The 22,495-nt window shown below is 37.2% G+C and overlaps 1 protein-coding gene across 1 annotated transcript in view; it reads right to left on the reverse strand.

The window, feature by feature from the left end:
- Nucleotides 1–15,375, reverse strand: part of EDA2R (ectodysplasin A2 receptor) — a 141,685-nt gene extending 126,310 nt beyond the window's left edge. The window contains exon 1 of the mRNA XM_061178821.1: nt 15,256–15,375. The gene's annotated coding sequence lies outside the window, so the exon portion shown is untranslated. The remainder of the gene's footprint in view (nt 1–15,255) is intronic.
- Between the last annotated feature and the right edge of the window lie 7,120 nt (nt 15,376–22,495).

Raw genomic sequence — 22,495 nt, forward strand, 5'->3', positions numbered from 1 at the left:
CCCTGACTTCAGACTATACTACAAAGCTACAGTAATCAAGACAAGATGGTGCTGGCACAAAGACAGAAACATCGATTAATGGAACAAGATAGAAAGCCCAGAGATAAACCCACGCACCTATGGTCAACTAATCTATGAGAAAGGAGGCAAAGATATACAATGAAGAAAAGACAGTCTCTTCAATAAGTGGTGCTGGGAAAACTGGACAGCTACATGTAAAAGAATGAAATTAGAATACTCCCTAACACCACACACAAAAATAAACTCAAAATGGATTCAAGACCTAAATGTAAGACTGGACAGTATAAAACTCTTAGAGGAAAACATAGGAAGAACACTCTTTGACATCAATCACAGCAAGATCTTTTTTGATCCATCTCCTAGAGTAATGGAAATAAACACAAAAATAAACAAATGGGACCTAATGAAACTTAAAAGCTTTTGCACAGCAAAGGAAACCATAAACAAGACGAAAAGACAACCCTCAGAATGGGAGAAAATATTTGCAAACGAATCAACGGAAAAGGATTAATCTCCAAAATATATAAACAGCTCATTCAGCTCAATATTAAAGAAACAAACAACCCAATCCAAAAATGGGCAGAAGACCTAAATAGACATTTCTCCAAAGAAGACATACAGATGGCCAAGAAGCACATGAAAAGATGCTCAACATCACTAATTATTAGAGAAATGCAAATCAAAACTACAATGAGGTATCCCCTCACACCAGTTAGAATGGGCATCATCAGAAAATCTACAAACAACAAATGCTGGAGAGGGTGTGGAGAAAAGGGAACCCTCTTGCACTGTTGGTGGGAATGTAAATTGATACAGCCACTATGGAGAACAGTATGGAGGTTCCTTAAAAAACTAAAAATAGATTTACCGTATGATCCAGCAATCCCACTACTGGGCATATACATAGAGAAAACCATAATTCAAAAAGACACATGCACCCCAATGTTCATTGCAGCACTATTTACAATAGCCAGGTCTTGGAAGCAACCTAAATGCCCATCGACAGACGAATGGTTAAAGAAGTTGTGGTACATATATACAATGGAATATTACTCAGCCATAAAAAGGAATGAAATTGAGTCATTTGCTGAGACGTGGATGGATCTAGAGACTGTCATACAGAGTGAGGTAAGTCAGAAAGAGAAAAACAAATATCGTATATTAATGCATGTATGTGGAACCTAGAAAAATGGTACAGATGAACCAGTTTGCAGGGCAGAAGTTGAGACACAGATGTAGAGAACAGACATATGGACACCAAGGGGCGAAAACTGCGGTGGGGTGGGGATGGTGGCGTGCTGAATTGGGCGATTGGAATTGACATGTATACACTGATGTGTATAAAATTGATGACTAATAAGAACCTGCAGTATAAAACAAACAAACAAAACAACTAATACTAACCTTTCATTGTGTTATTTGTATGGAAATATGTTAATATAAATGTTTCAGACATTACATGAAATTTCTAAAAATCTTATATGTTCTGGTATAATGTTATGTCATAATTCTAGTTATTACTTTAAAATGTATATCTCAGAAATAACTAAATTTCCTTGTCAATTGCATTATTATGAACTTTCATCCAATCTTTAACCATGGTCAGTTTTAAGTCTTTTGTCATTTACAGACACTTCTGGGTGTACTGTGATGCTTTTGCAAATATGTTTCTATAAAAGGGTTTCATCTTCAAGGAATTCATGGAAAAGACTCTGACAAATACAGGTTTCTGGTAACTGACTGTACTGCTGAACTGAATGAATAAGCATTTTCAGAACTTTAATGAAAAACTGATGAACTCATAAAAGTGCTAACAAAAGATCAAGATAAAAAAAAATTATTTACATGGGACTGAGTGAACTGATGAGGATGATTATAATTTTTGTGACTTTCTGTTTGAATTAAAAAAAAATCCCACAAGGACTCAGAGGCAAAGAATATAGAAATCAATTTTCACTGCAAAGTAAAGGAGCTGTTACAGTGGAGGATTACTGGACTGAATGTCAATATTATGACATAGCATGAGTGTGTTTCGTGTTTGGTAATTGCAATCATTGTTGCTTTTGTTGTGGTCATCCATTTACAATGCTTGGTGTCAGTCTATTTATCTCTTGTAAAAATAAAATACAGCGTGTGTGTGTGAAAAAAAATACATATGCACGTGAGAAAAGACTGGAAGAACAAAAACTAATACTCCAAAAAAAAAAGAACACTCCCTAATACCATACACAAAAATAAAGTCAAAATGGATTAATGACCTAAATGTAAGGTCAGACACTATAAAACTTTTAGAGGAAAAACAGTGAGAACACTCTATGACATAATTCAAAGCACGATCCTTTTTGACCCACCTTCTAGAGAAATGGAAATAAAAACAGAAATAAACAAATGGGACCTAATGAAACTTAAAAGCTTTTGCACAACAAAGGAAAACATAAACAAGACGAAAGGACAACCCTCAGAATGGGAGAAAATATATGCAAATGAAGAAACTGAGAAAGGATTAATCTCCAAAATTTACAAGTAGCTCATGAAGCTCAATATCAAAAAAAAAACCCAATCCAAAAATGGGCAGAAGACCTAAATAGACATTTCTCCAAGGAAGATATACAGATAGCCCACAAACATATGAAAGGATGCTCAACATCACTAAACATTAGAGAAATGCAAATCAAAACTACAATGAGATATCATCTCACACCGGTCAGAATGGCCATCATCAAAAAATCTACAAACAATAATGCTGGAGAGGGTGTGAAGAAAAGGGAACCCTTTTGCACTGTTGGTGGGAATGTAAATTGATACAGCCACTATGGAGAACAGTATGGAGGTTCCTTAAAAAATTAAAAATAGAACTACCATATGATCCAGCAATCCCACTACTGGGCATATATCCTGACAAAATCATAATTCAAAAAGAGTCATGTACCACAGTGTTCATTGAAGCTCTATTTGCAATAGCCAGACATGGAAGCAACCTAATTGTCCATCGACAGATGAATGGATAAAGTAGATGTGGCACATATATACAATGGAATATTACTCAGCCATAAAAAAAATGAAACTGAGTTATTTGTAGTGAGGTGGATTGTCTTAGATTCTGTCATATGGAGTGACGTAAATCAGAAAGAGAAAAACAAGTACCGTATGCTAACACATATATATGGAATCTAAAAAAAAAAAAAAAGTTTCTGAAAAACCTAGGGGCAGGACAGGAATAAAGACATAGACGTAGAGAATGGACTTGAGGACACGGGGAGGGGGAAGGGTAAGCTGTGACGAAGTGAGAGAGTGGTATGGACATATATACACTATCAAATGTAAAATAGATAGCTAGTGGGAAGCAGCCACATAGCACAGGGAGAGCAGCTCCGTGCTTTGTGACCACCTAGAGAGGTGGGATAGGGAGAGTGGGAGGGAGATGCTAGAGTGAGGAGATATGGTGATATATGTATACGTATAGCTGATTCACTTTGTTATAAAGCAGAAACTAATACAACATTGTAAAGCAATTATACTCCAATAAAGATGTTTAAAAAAAAGGCAATGTAATGTAGCCAAATTTGCAGAAAAGTAAGCATAAAAGATAATAAGATTAAGATAAAATGCACCCAATAAAAAATAAAGAAAACAATTGTTCCTTGAAAATTTTCTTTTTTAACTTGGGGTGTTTTGGGATGGAAAAGGGATTTCCTAGGAAAGGGAGGAGTCTGAAGTGGAAGTAGTTAGTGGTTCTGCAGTCTCTCCCTAGGCATAGAGAACTGAGTCTTCTACAAACATATACAGTTACCTGAAAACATTGGCACAAGTTGTATAGATACAACTTCAGCTTATCCCAAGTTCCTTGTCAAGTATGAAGACACCATTCAACTTCCTGGTCATCTAATACAGCTAATCATGAATATGTATTAGAGAATTCCTGTGTCATTCAAATAAAACTCAGATGTCTGGTCTAGGATTAAATGACTTGGGGGTCTTCAGCAGTATGAGAGATTGAGTTTCCTCACATGTCCAAGACCAGAACCTTGTATCTATAGCTTAAAGAGACCAAATTCTGTGGTCCACTATCAGAGTGAATGAACTAGAAATATGCTTTATCTTGGTCAAGTATTACAGTTGATAAAAGTGTCAGTTGTCCTTTGTGTTAAAATTAGGTTGACTATGTCCCTAGATCCTTGCCAATCAGCCCATGGTTGGGTGAAACAATGTGGCCAGCTGTGGGAAAAATCTTAGCCAGCTCAACCTACTGACTCTGTAGTCCATTGTTTTCTGGTCTTGAACCTTGTGGTTAATGCTCAAAAATCAAGGTGAAAGATTACCACTGCCTATGTAAGCCTTTGTAGATTCTTGGCTGTAAGAGAACTTTATTGACCAGACGTTGATCATATGGGAGAGTCTTTCCACCTGTTCTAAAATGGATCAGTTACAACAAATAATAATAATGGTTAGATGACCATCACCTGATGGCCGGATCTATTAACAAAAGATCCTACTCCCTTAAGATCTGAGTGTGCAAACATATGAAGATGTTCATTTTTACATCACACACTTAGAATGAGAAGAGAAGGGAAACCTGTCTTAAAAAAACCCAAAAAACAAAAAAAGGTACCACTAACAAATACAGAAGAGATGATAGAATTAAATAGCAGAAGAAAAAATGTTAAGAGCAACTAGAAAGTAAAAATAGGGAAGGAGATCAAAATGGTGGAGTATAGGACGTTGAGCTCAGATTCCCCCACAAACACATCAAAAATACATCTATAGGTAGAGCAGCTCTCTCTGAAAGCAAACTGAAGACTGACAGAAAGGCTCTTCTACAACCACAGTTATAAAGAAAAATCCACACAGAGTCAGGAAGTAAGGGAAGAGATGCAATCAGGTAGGGACCCACACCCCTAGCAGTGGACACAGAAGAGGAGGGGTATATCATGGGCTCAGGGATCTTCCCTGGGAAAGAGGGGTTAGAGCCACATATTGGGCACCTCAGCCCTGGAGTCCAACAATGGAAAGATCAGTCCCCTTAGCTGGCTTGAAAACCAGTGGGACTTACAGGAGGGCTGTAAGAAACCAAGACTCCATTTGTGAAGAGCACATGCACACACTTGCTTACTCCCAGGAACAAGGGAGAGGAAGCAGACTGAAAACATCTGGGGCTCTAGCCACTTTCCCATGACTGCCCCAGAAAACACCCCAGCCTGCACTGAGTGCCTGCTCCAGCCCCTCTTGCTCCCTCACAGCTCTCCATAAAGGTGAAGGCTGCCATTGCCAAGGAGAGAGTGCACATTTAGAGAGAACATAGCCAGCTTGGACGTCACCCTGCCTCTGAACAGGGTGAAGGCAGTCATTACCAGTACACATGCAGAGGCAGCAGATTGAAAACTGCCTGGGGCTCTGACCAACTAGCCTGGATCATCCCAGCACAGGCCGTGGCCCATGCCAGGTGCTGGTTCTAGCCCCCTGGCTCTGGCACCACTTGCAGTTGGGGTGAAGATGCCATTGCTGAGGAGAGTGCACTCAGATCTGGTCTTGCCTCTGAACAGGGCCAGAGTGGCCATTGCCAGGGTGCACGCAGAGGCAGGAGATTGAGAGTTGCCTGGGGCTTTGAATAGCTTGCCAAGACTGTCCCATAGCATACCCCACTCACATCAGGCACCCACTGTGTCCCTTCTTGCTCCAGCACTGCTCCTCACTGAGGTGGAAGTGCCATTGCGGGGTGGGGGGAGTGCATGCACTTGGAGAAAGTGGAGCCAGCTTGGACCTGACCCTGCCTATGCATGCAGAGAGGGAGGCCCTTGCTGGCACATGGCAACAGTGAACTGGAAACTACCTGGGGCTTTAACTGGTTTTTCTGAACTGTCCCAGCACATACCCTGGCCCACACTGCCCACCTACCCCAGCCCCTCTTGCTCTGGTGCTGCTCTATAATAGGGAAGAGGTGTCTTTACAGAGGGGAGGGGAGGAAACCTACAGTTAGAGGGAATGGAACCAGCTTGGACCCAGCCCTCAGGGCTTCTGCTCCAGCACCTTGGGCTACAAGTCCACCCCATATAGGGCAGTGACTGCCACTGAACACAGGAGAAGCCCTAGCTCATACCTGGCTCTGGATCTAGTCCCTCCATCTCCATCCCTACCTCCCACCAAGGTGGTAACTGCCAGCACACCCTGGGGGATGACATGACCTGTGTTCACTCAGATCCAGCTCTCCCACCAAAGCCACTGGGTACATGCAGACTGCACAGGGACACTCTCACACAAGGACACCCCTTCAAACTCATAATAAGTAACTGTTTCACCTACTTTAATAAAGATAGAGAAAGTTAAGCAAAATGAGAAGACAGAGAAATGTATTTCAAACAAACAAAATAAAAAACATGAAAAAAATCATGAAAACCCTACTAAAAGAAGAGATAATTTACCAGATAAAGATTAAAGCATGAGTAATAAGAATGCTAACTGAACTTGGGAAAAGAATAAACACAATGAGAATTTTAACAAGGAAATAGAAAATATAGAAAAGAACCAAACAGAGCTGAAGAATACAATAACTGAAATGAAAAATACACTAGAAGGAACTAACAGTAGACTAGGGGATACAGAAGAACATATAAGTGATCTGGAACATAGAATAATAGAAATCACCCAATCAGAACAGAAAGAAGAAAACTTTTAAAAAATGAGGACAGTTGAAGAAACCTCTGAGACAACATAAAAACATACTAACGTTCACATTATAGGGGTCACAAAGGAGAAAAGAGAGAAAAGGATAGACAATGTGTTTGATAAAATTATGCCTAAGAACTTCATGAACCTGAAGAAGGAAACAGATATCCAGGTATAGGAAGCATAGAGTTCCCCAAACAAGAATGAACCCAAAGAGACTCACACCAAGACAAATCATAATTAAAGTAGAAAGTTGAAGATAAAGAGAGAATTCTAAAGGCAACAAGAGAAAAAGAGTCACATACAAGGGAACTCCGTAAAACTATCAGCTGATTTTTCTGCAGAAACTTTGCAGGCCAGAAAGGAGTGGCATTATATATTTAAAATGCTGAAAGGGAAAAACCTACAGCCTAGGATACTCTACCCAGCAAGGTTACCATTCAGAATTGAAGGAGAGATTGGAGAACTTCTCAACAAGCAAAAACTAAAAGAATTCATCAATACTGAACTGATCTTACAATAAGTGTTAAAAGGTCTTCTTCAAGTGGAAAAGAAAAGGCTACAACAAGAAGAATTTATAGGAAATGAAAAATCCAATTAGTAAAGGCAAATATATAGTAAAGGCAAATATATAGTAAAGGCTGTGGATCAACCACTTAAATAAATTAGATTAAAAGATAAAAATTGTAAAAGCAGCTATAATTATAATAAACAGTTAAGAGATAGACATGACGATGTAAAATACAGCATCAAAAACACAAAACGTGGGGGAAGGGAATAAAAAATGTGGAGCTTTTATAATGTGTTTGAACTTAAATGATTATCAGTTTAAAACAAGTATATATAGTTATGGTTCAATATATACAAACACCATGGTAACCAAAAACCAAAATTCTACAATATATATACAAAAACTGGAGAGAAAGGAATGCAGCATACCACTAGAGAAAATCATCAAACCACAAGGGACTAAACTAAAAAAAGAGGAAAAGGACAGAGAACTACAAAAACAACCAGAAAACAAGTAACTAAATGGCAATAAGTACATACCTACCAATCATTACTTTAAATGTAAAAGGACTAAATGCTCCTATCAAAAGACAAAGAATGTCTGAATGGATAAAAACACAAGACCCATATATATGCTGCTTACAGGAGACTCACTTCAGAGATGAAGACACACACAGACAAAGTGAGAGGATGGAGAATAATATTCCATGCAAATGGAAATGACAAGAAACCTGGGGTAGTAATACTCATCTCAGAAAAAATAGACTTTTTTTTTTAAAGTCTATAACAAAACACAAAGAAGGGCATTATATAATGATAAAGGGATCACTACAAAAAGAGACTATAGCATTCATTAACATATATGCATCTAATATAGGAGAACCTAAATATATAAAGCAAATATTAACAGATATAAAGGGAGAAATTGACAATAATACAATAATAGTGGGAGACTATGACACCCCACTGACATCAATAGACAGATCATCCAGACAGAAAATCATTAAAGAAAGAGTGGCCTTAAATGATACATTAGACCAACTGGACTTACTAGATATCTACAGGACATTCCATCCAAAAACAGAAGAATACACATTCTCTTCAAGTGCACACGGAACATTCTCCAGGAGAGATCACATGCTAGGCCATAAAACAAGTCTCAACAAATTTAAGAGAACAGAAATTATACCAAAAAACTTTTCTGAACACAACATTATGAAAATAATCAATTATGAGAAGAAAAATGGGAAAAACACAAACACGTGGAGACTAAACAGGCAACTAAAAAGCCAATGGGTCAATGAAGAAATTAAAGAGGAAATAAGTAAATACCTCAAGACAAATTAAAATAAAAACACAACTTTCCAAAATCTATGGGACACAGTAAAAACATTTCTAAAAGGGAAGTTTATAGCAATACAGGCATAACTCAAGAAATGAGAAAACTCTCAAGGAAACAACCTAACCTACCATCTACCATTTAAAGGAATTAGAAAAAGAAGAACGAACAAAGCCCAATGTCAGCAGAAGGAAAAAAAATAAATAAATATCAGAGAGGAAATAAATGAGACAAAAAATAGAAAAGATCAATGAAACCAAGAGCTTTTTTTTAAAGATAAACAAAATAGATAAGCCTTCATCAGGCTCATTAAGATAAAAAAGAGAGGACTCAAATAAACAAACTAAGAAATGAAAGAGGAGAAATAATAACCTTTATCAGAGAAATATAATCTTAAGAGAATACTACAAACAGGTGTATGCCAACAAATTGGGCAACCTAGAAGAAACAGATAAATTCCTAGAAACATACAACACCCAAAACTGAATCAGGAAGAAATAGATAATCTGAACAGACTGATCACTAGACTGGAGAGCTTCACAGGGGAATTCTACCAAACATATAAAGAAGAGTGAATATCTATCCTTTTCAAACTATTCCAAAAAATGAAAGAGGAGGAAAAACTCACAAACTCATTCTATGAGGCCACCATTACCCTGATCTGAAAACAAAGACACTACAAAAAGAAAAAAATTACATGCCAAGATCCCTGATGAATATGAATGCAAAAATCTTCAACAAAATATTAGCAAACCAAATTCAACAATATATACAAAGGGTCATACACCACGATTAAGTGGGTTTTATTCCAGGGATGCAAATATGGTTCATTATCCACAAATCAATCAATTTGTTATACCACATTAACAAAAGGAAGGATAAAAATCACATGATTACCCCAATAGACAGAGTAAAAGCATTTGACAAAATTCAACATCCATTCATGATAAAAATTCTGAATGAATGTGTTATAGAGGGAACACAACTCAACATAATAAAGGGCATTTATAACAAACCCACAGCTAACATCATACTCAGTATTGAAAAGCTGAAGGCTTTTCCTCTAAAATCAAGAGTGAGACAAGGATGTGCACCTCACCACTTCTATTTAACAAAATACTGGAAGCCCTAGCCACAGCAATCAGACAAGAATAAGAAATAAATGGGATCCAAAGTGGAAGAAAAGAAGTAAAACTGTCACTGTTTGTAGATGACATGATACTATATATAGAAAGCCATGAAGTCTCCACCAAAAAAATATTAAAAGTAATATATGAATTCGGTAAAGATGTAGGATACAAGATTAATATATAGAAATACATTGCTTGTCTATACACTAGTATGAACTATCAGAAAGAGAAAGCAAGAAAACAATCCTATTTAAATTGTATCAAAAATAATAAACTAGGAATAAAAAAGACCCATATTCCGAAAACTATAAAACTATGAAGATAACCCATGTTCATGGATTGCAGGGACTAATAATGTTAAAATAGCCATACTACCCAAAGCAATCTACAGATTTAATAAAATCCCTATCAAAATACCCATGACATTTTTCACAGAACTAGAACAAATAATCCTAAAATTAATATGGAACCACCAAAGATCCCAAATAGCCAAATCAATCTTGAGAAAAAAGAGCGAAGTTGGGGGTATCATGTTCCCTGATTTCAGACAGACTACAAAGCTACAGTAATCAAAACAGCATGGTACTGGCACAAAAATGGACACATAGATCAATGGAAAAGAATAGAGAGCCCAGAAATAAACCCATGCACTTATTGTCAATTAGTCTACAACAAAGGAGGCAAAAACATAAAATGGGGAAAAGACAGTGTCTTCAATAAATGGTGCTGGGAAAACTGGACAGTTACATGAAAAATAATGAAATTAGAACATTTTCTCACACTATATACAAATGCAAACTCAAAATGGACTAACAACATAAATATATGACTGAAAACCATAAAACTAGAAGAAAACATAGGCAGAACACTCTTTTACATAAGACACAACAATATTTTTTTTGGATCTGTCTCCTCAGGCAAAGATAAAGACAAGCCAAAATAAACAAATGGGACATAATTAAACTTAAAAGCCTTTGCTCAGCAAAGGAAACCATTAACAAAACAGAAAGACAACCTACTGAATGGGAAAAGCATTTGCAAGTGATATGTCCAATAAGGGATTAATATATAAAATATATAAATGGCTCATATAACTTAATCTAAAAAAAACCAAACAACCTGATTTCAAAATGGGAAGAAGACTTGAATAGACATATTTCCAAAGAAGACATATGGATGATCAACAGGCACATGGAAAGATTCTCAAAGTCAGTAATAATCAGGGAATTGCAAATTAAAACCAAAATGAGGTATCATCTCACACCTGTCAGAATGACCATCATCAAAAAGACCACAAATAACAAATTTTGGTGAGGATGTGGAGAAAAGGGAACCCTAGTAGTGGGAATGTAAATTGGTACAGCCACTGTGGAAAACATTATGGAGATTCCTCAAAAACCTAAAAATAGAACTACCAAATGATCCAGTAATTCCATGTCTGAGTATATAGCCAAAGAAAACAAAAACACTAATTTGAAAAGATATATGCACCCCAATGTTCGTAGCAGCATTATTTACACTAGCCAATATATGGAAGCAATCTAAGTGTCCATCAACAGATGAATGGATAAAGAAGGTGTTGTATACATATATACAATGGAATATTACTCAGCTATAAAAAAGAGTGAAGTCTTGCCATTTGCAACAACATGGATGGATCTGGAAGGTATAGTGCATAGTGTATTAGTGTAATACGATATGCAGAGAAAGACAAAAACTATATGTTATCACTTATATGTGGAATCTAAAAACCAAAGTGAATGAATAAACAAAACAGAAACAGACTCAGATATAGAGAACAAACTAGTGGTTACCAGTAGGGAGACAGAAGCAGGGAGGGGCAAGACAGGCATAGGGTATTAAGAGGTACAAACTACTATGTATAAAATAAATAAGATACAAGGATATATTGTACAGCATGGGGAATATAGCCAATATTTTATAATAACTTTAAATGAGTGTAATCTATAAAAATATTGAATCACTATGTTGGACACCTAAGACTAATATAATATTGTAAATCAACTATGCTCTAATATAATTAATTAGTTTTTAAAAAAGAAAGTTAAACTGGGATTTCACATCCCCTTCCTGTTCTTTCTCTGTCTTTTTGCCAGTTCATATCCCTCTCCTGGATATTTAAACATTAGAAATCCTCAAGTCTCAGGCCTCTGCTCCCTTTTCTTCTGAGTCTGTATTCTCTCCCTGGGTGATCTCAACCATGTTCTTGGTTTCATCAAGAAAATTTAACTAAAATTAATGTCATCCATTGCAAGAGGCATTACTATTTTATGTATCACCAAGAAAGCAAAAAATGTTTCCAATTAAGTTATGATATCTAAAATCATCTATTTGCACCCCAAATTTGTTTATCTTTGTAGTATTCCAAACTCAGAAAATGATACCACCATTCACTTAGTTGTTCAAGATAGAAACTAGGAACCTGGGACTTCTATTCTCTCTACCTCGCCACCTCCTACCCTCATATCTAATCAGTCTCTATGTCCTATTACTTTCACTTCCTAATTAATCCCTTAATATGCGCCTCTCTGACCCTCACTGTCACAAATCCAATAGAAGCCACCACCTCTCTTGCCTCATTTACCTCAAAAGCATCCTAACGTGCCTCCCCAATCTTCTGATATGCTATTCAGCAGGCAGAGTGATCTTTTCAAAACCCAGATTTGACCATGTCACTTCCCTGATGAAAACTCTTTAATAGCTTCTCATTAATCTCAAGAAAAAGTCCAAATTCTTTCTGTGGCCTATAAAGCTCCTGCCCACCTCTCCACCCTTGTCTCATGCCACTCTGTCCTGTGTTTCCCTACATGCCAACTACACACTGGTCTTCTTTTTGATTCTCAAATACATCTCCCTCCTCACTGCCTCAGGGCTTTGTACACATGCTCTCTCCTCTGCCCATACTCTCTTCCCTCTCTTTATCTAATTAATTCCTATTCATTCTTCAGCCTTCAACTCAAACATCACCTCCTCAGGGATGTCTTACATGATCCCAGATTATGTGCTTTCATAGCACATTATTCTTCTCATTTTCACAATTTAAAATTTTGATTAATTTAGTATGTGAATCACAGCTTAATACTGAGCTTGGTACTTGAATGAAAGTTGCATGAAGGCAGGGGCTTTGCTAGGGACTGACCTAGATGCTATATCCTCATCACATAGCATAATGCTGGGAACAAAGTAGGTACTCAGTATTTGTTAAATGAATGGATAAATTGATGATATATAAGAGTTAAAGTAGAAAGAGGAATCAAAAATTATAGCCAGGTTTCTGGCTTTGGTGACTAAGTTGGATGGTAGCACTTCAGATATGAGGCAAGGGTAAAATGATTAATTTGGTTTTAGAAGAATGAGTTGGAGTTGCTTGTGAAATATATGGTAGGCAGTTTGATATATGAGTGTGGAGTTGGGGAAAAGAGCCTGGGATGTGGACATAAATTTAATAGCCATTAGCTCCAGGTGTTGAAACTGAGTGAGTGGATGAGATTATCCAGGGAATGAATGTGACATAAGAAAGAGAGAAGGCCAAGGACATATCTTTGTAAATAAGGATTAGACAGAGGAAAATAAACCATAGAAGAAAATGGATAAGGAAAGGACAGAGAAGCTACAGAAAAATGAGAACAGTATGGTACCTTATAGCTCAACATGGTTAAAAGTAGCATAAGGGTCAAAAGAGTGTCTACTAGCTTTGCCAATGAGAAGGACACTGATAGAATGCTTAGGGAAGTGAGTTGATAGGTGAAGCAGAAAGTGAAAGCTTTGAAATCCTGAATAAACAGCCCTCTTCCTGAAGCCTGCTGAGAAGAGAAGGAAAGAAGGTGGTAGCTGGAGAGAGACCAGTGTCAAGGAAAACTTTTAGTTTTCCTTTAACACGTGAGAAACCTGCACAAGTCTGAATGTTAATAGGTCAAATTACAATGAAGTTACCCTTCTATAAATGAGATTGGGTTGCCAAATATGCAGTTTGTTCCGTGACACATGTATTCAAGCCCAGGCTGGATACAGAACCACCTGAGGATTTCTTTTCTCAACTCTAAAATGAGAGTCAGGGTTAGACTGACTCTAGTCAGTCAGGGTTTAACCCACGTTTCCATAAGGTCCTTTGCACAAGTCCATCATGGCATAATGAAAAGAGCACTAGGCCAAGAATCTGGCAGACCTGATTCTAGAATCACAAATCAGTCACTGACCAGGACAACCTTATATATGTTATTTAGCCTGTCTCTGTCTCAATTTTCTTTATGTGTAAACCAACCTCATAAAATCATAAGGAGGATCAAAGGACAGAATGGATGTTAAAAGTGTAATAACATGATACATATATATGTATATATGATATGATATACATATTATATGATATATATATATGCACTATAATGCTGCCAAGGGTTACTAAACTCTTGGGGAAGCCATCAAATTATTTTTAGTTAATGTATGCTTATTATAACAAATTTGAGTTAATAAACTCATTTTATAACAACACTCAGAGGTAGGCATTGGTATTATCCCCATTTTACAGATGAGGAACTGAAGCACAGACAGGTTAAGATGCTTGCTTAAGGTCATCCAGCTAGGGATCTTAGTAAAGATGTGAAACCAGAGAGTCTGGCTCTAAAGTTTTGCATAATCATTATGGTATGGTATCCTTGGCCTAGAACCTAATCTTTTTTTTTTTTTTTCAAATAACATAGACACTTATTTTTCAATCACGTAAAAAAGATCTAGTAGTAGGCTGTTCAGGGCTGGTATGGTGACTCCATCATCCTTAGCACATGGTTTTCATCCTTAAGGTCACAAGACGGCTACTGGAACTCCAGTTGTTACATCCATATTACAAACAGTGAGAAGGGCAAAAATGGCACATGCTACCTGCCAGTTTTTTTTTTAACATCTTTATTGGAGTATAATTGCTTTACAATGGTGTGTTAGTTTCTGCTTTATGACAAAGTAAATCAGCTATACATATACATATATCCCCATATCTCTTCCCTATCCCACCCCTCTAGGTGGTCACAAAGCACCGAGCTGATCTCCCTGTGCTATGTGGCTGCTTCCCACTAGCTATCTATTTTACATTTGGTAGTGTATATATGTCCATGCCACTCTCACACTTCGTCCCAGCTTACCCTTCCCCCTCCCCATGCCCATTTCCTCAAGTCCATTCTCTACGTCTGCGTCTTTATTCCTGTCCTGCCCCTAGGAGAACCTAATCTTTTAAAGGAAGGATCACCAACTCTTTTGGAAAAATGTGATGAAAGCTTTGGACCCTCTCGCCCCCGAAATACACAGAAATTCACACATATATGTTTTTACATACTATTTCAAGGAGCTCACTAACTGATCTTTACCACTGCCATAAATCCCTGCCATGTGGCTCATATAGGTATCTCAGATTAAAACTCCTTCCTTTAAAGTCTAAATTCCACCAATCTTAAACTCTAATTTAGCCTCAAATCTTGTCATAACAGCCCAGTTCTAGAAACAAATAGGGATCAGCTGAGGCTCTCATGCTACACTCTACCGCTGCCTACTGGACTGTCTGCTGTAATGACAACAACATCGCCATACCTGTAGCTTAGAGACCTCTTTAAATTTTCCAAAGCGCTTTCACAAGAAGGTGCTGTCACAGCTCGGGGGACCAAAACCCCAAACTCAGCGGCCAGCGCCCGGGGTCCATCCTCCAGTCATTGCTGCCGAATCCTTCCCGTCATCCTCCACAGTACGGCTCGAGGGGGCGTCGCCGCCATTTTGGCTTCTCCTACTGTCTGCGTCAGCAAGAGCTAGGGAGACCAGCTTTTAGGATTCAGCAGAGGGCGCTGGAGTACATCTTTCGAGGTGGAGGCTGTGGTTAGCCAAATAGGCAGAAACCTCAACTTTCTGACCTGTTCTTTAGGGATTGGGCCACATGTTTTCTTCTCAGACAAAATAAGCTTCTTTAGCACGCACTCCCTCAAACCCTCTTACCACTAACCATTCTTGGCCTTCTGACCAAGGGATGTTCTTTTGTTTGTCTGTTTTTAGTAGTAAAGTTTGCAAAACTCTGTAGTTACAAATGTGGAAAAAACAAAGCCGTCCCCCCAAGAACCCAGCTTAACACCTCCTCTTCTGATCTTTCATTTTCTTGCTCTTCACACTTGCTATGCCCATCCCTGTAGTCGTTTTTTGCTGATCATACTTAAGTTCAAAACAAGGGAGTAGTAATCAGAGCACTAGACTGAGAATCAGGGCAGACCTTCAGATTTAAACTTTGTCACTTTATTAGCTGTGTGATCAGTTCACTTGACCTCTCTAGGGTCTCAGTCCATAAAACTGAAAGGGTTGATTAATATTGGAGGAACTTTATGAGCCTTTTGTGACCTGCTAGGATTCTAAGAGTCTTCTCTTTTCTTTACACTTCCAAACTAGGCCACCCCTACCTTAATTCCCAGAGCAACATCTCTAAAGTAGGATTGCACACCCTTGTTTAAATACCCTAATCCTTCCCTTTTGCCCACGAGAAAGCTCAAATCCCATATTGTGACATTAAAGACCTTCACAGTCTGGTCTCTTCTTCCCTCTCTGACCTCCACCTTTGCTGTTTTACTCACAAACACCACAGTTTAGGTGACATGGCTCCTATTGCCAAAACAAAATGGGTTAGATGCTGATTTAATCTTCATCCCAACATTGTCAAAAAGAACCATAATTATCTGTTTAGTTATCTTTCCCCCAGTCTAGGCTGTGAGCTCCTTGAAGACAGGAACCACTGCTGTATCTCCAGCTCCCAGAACAATGTGAGACACTTTGTTCAATAAATACTTGTTGAACGAATGAATGATTATATGTTGCTGTGTCCCCAATACCTGTCACCATGCCAGGCATATAGTAGGTGTTCAATGAATACTGAATGAATAAACTAATTTGCAAAATATCATCAGCCTCCGCAATATCTCTTTCATCCTGTTCTTCCTTCTTCAGTACCTTGTCAGGCACTAACCATCTCTACCTGGATTATGCGGAAGCCTTTTAACTAGTTTCCCATACCTAGTCTTTCTCCCATTAAGAGAATTTTCCTTAAAATACAATTCTGCAATACTATTATTCGTTCCAAAATCTTCCAGGTCTTTTTATTGCCTACGTGATTAAGTCTGAACTCTTCCACCAGGCAATCAAGACCCTTATCCAACCTGACTCGTCATTGGTCTGGTGCTCCAGGCAAACAAGATTACTTCCTATAGCTCAACCCATGCTCTACTTGTCCCAATCCATATACAGTAAGACCAGGTGAGAAATAATAAAGACTCAAATGAGGTCCCAGGAAGTGGGGATGAAGAATAGAGGATAGATTTGAAGAGATACACACTTAAAAGGTAAGTTTCTCTTAGTTCAGTCTGCTTCTTCATTTCACAAGCACGACCAGACTTCTTTAGGGAAATCTTCCCCTCATTCTGGAAATAATACAAGCCAACATTCTTCAGGAGCTTCTTGTGTGCCAAACATTGTTATAAGTGCTCTGCATGCATTAATGCATTTAATATTCACAGTAGCCTTTAAGGTAGATACTATTGGTGTCCTCTCTTTATGTATAAAGACACTGAGGCATATTTAGGATTGTTACCTGGTCAATGTCATGTAACCAATGAAAATAGCAGATCTGGAACTTAACCCAGGTAGACATACCCTGGGGTTGTGGTCTGAACTACTACACTACATTATCAAATGCTTCTGTTGGCTGTCATGGTTCTGCTTATGTAGAATTTTCTATTTCCTTTTGTGATAGTATCACCTTCCTTTTTTTTTTTTCTTGGAAAAGGGATTTTATTTTTTAAAGATTTTTTATTTTATATTGGAGTATAGTTGATTAACAATGTTGTGCTAGTTTCAGGTGTACAGCAAAGTGATTTGGCTATACATATACATGTAACCATTCCTTTTCAAATTCTTTTCCCATTTAGGTTGTCACATAATACTGAGCAGAGTTCCCTGGGCTATTCCGTAGGTCCTTGTTGGTTTTCCATTTTAAATGTAGCAGTGTGTACGTGTCAATACTAAACTCCCTAACTATCTCTCCCCCCATCCTTCCCCACTGGTAACCATAAGTTCATTCTCTAAGTCTGTGAGTCTGTTTCTGTTTTGTAAATAGGTTCATTTGTATCATTTATTTTAGATTCCACATATAAGTGATGTCATACGATATTTGTATTTCTCTGTCTGACTTACTTCACTCAGTATGACAGTCTCTAGGTCCATGCATGTTGCCACAAATGACATTATTTCATTCTTTTTAATGGCTGAGTAATAATCCATTGTATATATGTACCACATCTTCTTTATCCATCCCTGTGTTGATAGACATTTAGGTTGCTTCCATGTCTTGGCTATGGTAAATAGTGCTGCAATGAACATTGGGGTGCATGTTTCCTTTGGGAACATGTTTTTCTCTGGATATATGCCCAGGAGTGGTATTGTAGGATCATATGGTAGCTCCATTTTTAGTTTGTTAGGGAACCTCCATTCTGTTCTCCACAGTGGCTGCACCAATTTACATTCCCACCAATAGTGTAGGAGGATTCTCTTTTCTCCACACCCTCTCCAGCATTTATTGTTTGTAGATTTTTTGATGATGGCCACTCTGACTGGTGTGAGGTGATATCTCATTGTACTTTTGATTTGCATTCCTCTAATAACTAGCGATGTTGAACATCTTCTCATGCGCCTCTTGGCCATCTGTATGTCTTCTTTGGAAAAATGTCTATTTGGTCTTCTGCCCATTTTTTGATTGGGTTGTTTGTTTTTATGATATTAAGCCGCATGAGCTGTTTGTAAAATTTTGGGACTAATCCCTTGTCGGTCGCATCATTTGCAAATAATTTCTCCTCTTCTGTTGGTTGTCTTTTCGTTTTGTTTATGTTTTCCTTTGCTGTGCTAAAGCTTTTGAGTTTAATTAGGTCCTATTTTTTTATTTTTGTTTTTATTTCTATTACTCTGGGAGATGAATCAAAAAAGATATTGCTGCGATTTATGGCAGAGTGTGTTCTGGCCTATGTTTTCCTCTAAGAGTTTTATAGTGTGTGGTCTTACATTTAGGTTTTTAATCTATTTTGAGTTTATTTTTGTGTATGGTGTTAAAGAGTGTTTTAGTTTTATTTTTTTAAATGTAACTGACCAGTTTTCCCAGCATCACTTATTGAAGAGACTGTCTTTCCTCCATTGTATAGTCTTGCCTCCTTTGTCATAGATTAATTGACCATAGGTACGTGGGTTTATTTCTGGGCTTTCTATCCTGTTCCATTGATCTGTATTTCTGTTTTTGTGCCAGCATCATACTGTTTTGATGACTGTAACTTTGTAGTATGGTCTGAAGTCAGGCAGCCTGATTCCTCCAGCTCCATTTTTCTTCCTCAAGATCACTTTGGTTATTCAGGGTCTTTTGTGTCTCCATATAAATTTTAAGATTTTTTTGTCTAGTTCTGTGAAAAATGCCATTAGTAGTTTGATAGAGATTGCATTGAATCTGTAGATTCCTTTGGGTAGTATAGTAATTTTGACAATATTAATTCTTCCCATCCGTTTGTGTTGTCTTTGATTTCTTTCATCAGTGTCTTACAGTTTTTAGAGTAGAGGTCTTTTGTCTCCTTAGGTAGGTTTGTTCCTAAGTATTTTACTTATTATTTATTTTGATGCAGTGGTAAATGGGATTGTTTCTTTAATTTCTCTTTCTGATCTTTCATTGTTAGTGTATAGAAATGCAACAGATTTCTGTGCATTAATTTTGTATCCTTCAACTTTATGAAATTCATTGATGAGTTCTAATAGTTTTCTGGTAGTGTCTTTAGGATTTTTTATGTATAGTATCATGTCATCTGCAAACAGTGACAGTTTTACTTCTTTTCCAATTTGAATTCCATTTATTTCTTTTTCTTCTCTGATTGCCATGGCTAGGACTTCCAAAACTATGTTGAATAATAGTGGTGAGACTGGGCATCCTTGTCTTGCTCCTGATCTTACAGGAAGTTCTTTTGGCTTTTCACCATTGAGTAAGATGTTAGCTGTGTGTTTGTCATATATGGCCTTTATTAAATTGAGGTATGTTCCCTCTATGCCCTCTTTCTGGAGAGTTTTTATCATAAATGAGGGTTGAATTTTGTCAAAAGCTTTTCCTGCATCTATTGAGATGATCATATGGCATTTATTCTTCAATTTGTTGATGTGGTGTATCACACTGATTGATTTGCAGATATTGAAAAATCCTTGCATCCTTGTGATAAAACCCACTTGATCATGGTGTATGATCCTTTTAATGTATTGTTGGATTCGGATTGCTAGTATTTTGTTGAGGATTTTTGCATCGATGTTCATCAGGGATATTGGCTTGCAATTTTCTTTTTTTTTTTTTGTAGTATCTTTGTCTAGTTTTGCTATCAGGGTGATGGTGGCCTCATAGAATGCATTTGGGAGTTTTCCTTCCTCTGTGATTTTTTGGAACAGATTCAGAAGGACAGTAGTTAACTCTTCTCTAAGTGTGTGAAAGAATTAGCCTGTGAAGCCATCTGGACCTGGGCTTTTGTTTGTTGGGAATTTTAAAATCAGTTCAATGTCAATACCTGTGATTGGTCAGTTCGTGTTTTCTACTTCTTCCTGGTTCAGTCTTGGGAGACTGTACCTTTCTAAGAATGTGTCCATTTCTTCCAGGTTGTCCAATGTATTGGCATACTATTGCTTGTAGTAGTCTCTTATGATCTTTTGTATTTCTGTGGTGTCAGTTGTAACTTCTCCTTTTTCATTTCTAATTTTATTGAGTCCTCTCCCTGTTTTTCTTGATGAGACTGGCTAAAGGTTTTCAATTTGGTTTATCTTTTCAAAGAACCATCTTTTAGTTTCATTGATTTTTTAAAAAATTTTATATACAACACGGTTTCTTTTACTTTTAGGAAGAAAGTTGTCTCGAGACTTGCTCTTAGAAGTTAAGTATGCTAAGTTTTATTTTAAGCTGATTTTGGAACAATGGATCTAATATGATCCTATAAATATATATATATATATAAAATGATCACTATATGTACTACATGTGTACTGGTATGTGTGTGTATGTGTATACATGCCACAGAGAAATAGTGGAAGGTAATATTTTCTTCTTATTTTCCATATTTCAACATTGTTTTTTGCAACAACCATGAATTATTTTATAATAATAATGAGCATTTATTTTTAGAAAGGTAAGAATTCAATCCAAGGGCTTTGCAAGGCAACACCTGTGCAAAGGGCTACAGGCATCATGCACTTGAATACTCTTCACTTGAACAAAACCTCATTTCTATGTCTGGAAAGTTGTCCTTTAAGCAAAAAGGAAAGAGTACTCTGCATGTGATGGAATACTCAGGCTGTTTGGGGTTATATTCTACCTTATAGACCATAGTAATACAACTTTTACCTAGTTTTCCTAATCCTCTCCCCTCTCCCCTGCTTCCTACTTACATTAGACTGTAGATTCACAAGGACAGGAACTATCTTGCTTTTCCTTTTTTCTCTGCCATGCCAAGCATGGCTCCTGTATATAATGATCATCTGCTAAGTGTCTGCTTGATTGACATTATGAGGTTAAAAAATTGGTATCTAGTGGATATATGAACACTCTTCAATGACTATTTCCTTTAATCTTTCTGTTCAGTCATTTTTGCTTTAGTTATTTATTTCTCTCTTCTCCATTAGGATGAAGAGTAGGACTTGCTTTTGGCATTGGTTATCTCCAATACTTTTTGTCACACTAAAGGCCAAATTGATTAATGACATCTATGTAAGGTAGCTAGAGACAGCATAGGTTAGAACAAAGAGCATAGGTTTTGGAATCAAACAGGCATGAATTCAAATTGCTCTTTAATTTACCAGCTGTTTGACTTGGGATAAAATCCTTCCCATATTTGAGCCTCAGTTTTCTAATTTGCGATAACAGCAACTAATTTTAGGGGTCTGAGAATTAAGCAATGTATATAGAATGCCTGGCATTTAGTTAAAGTTTAATAAACAATAGCTCTGTTCCCAGTTTATCCCTGTTCCTCTACCTCTCCTATCTCCACGCCCAAACATCAAATGCTTTCAACTGGTCATAAATCAAATAGTTTTTTAAAATAACTTTTTATTGGAGTATAGTCGCTTTAAAATGTTGTGCTAGTTTCTACTGTACAGTAACGTGAATCGGCTATACGTATACATATATTGCCTCATTTTTGCATTTCCTTCCCATTTGGGTCACCACAGAGCATCGAGTAGAGTTCCCTGACCTATACAGTAGGCTCACATTAGTTATCTATTTTATACATAGTATCAATAGTGTATATATGTCAATCCCAATATCCCAATTCCTCCCACCCCCCCTTCCCACTTAGTATCCATACATTTGTTCTCTACCTCTGTGTCTCTACTTCTGCTTTGCAAATAAGATCATCTACGCTATATTTCTAGATTCCACATATATGCATTAATATGTGATATTTCTTTTTCTCTTTCTGACTTAACTCTGTATGACAGACTCTAACTCCATCCACATCTCTACAAATGACACAGTTTCATTATTTTTATGGCTGAGTAACATTCCATTGTATACATGTACCACACGTTCTTTATCCTTTCCTCTGTTGATGGACATTTAGTTTGCTTCCATGTCTTGGCTATTGTAAATAGTGCTGCAATGAACAATGGGGTCCATGTGACTTTTTGAATCATGGTTTCACTGGGTATATGCCCAGTAATTGGATTTCTGGGTCCTATGATAGTTCTATTTTTACTTTTCTAAGGAATCTCCATATTGTTCTCCATACGAGCTGTATCAATT

The sequence above is a fragment of the Eubalaena glacialis genome, chromosome X (assembly GCF_028564815.1).
Source record: "Eubalaena glacialis isolate mEubGla1 chromosome X, mEubGla1.1.hap2.+ XY, whole genome shotgun sequence".
Lineage (NCBI taxonomy): Eukaryota > Metazoa > Chordata > Mammalia > Artiodactyla > Balaenidae > Eubalaena > Eubalaena glacialis.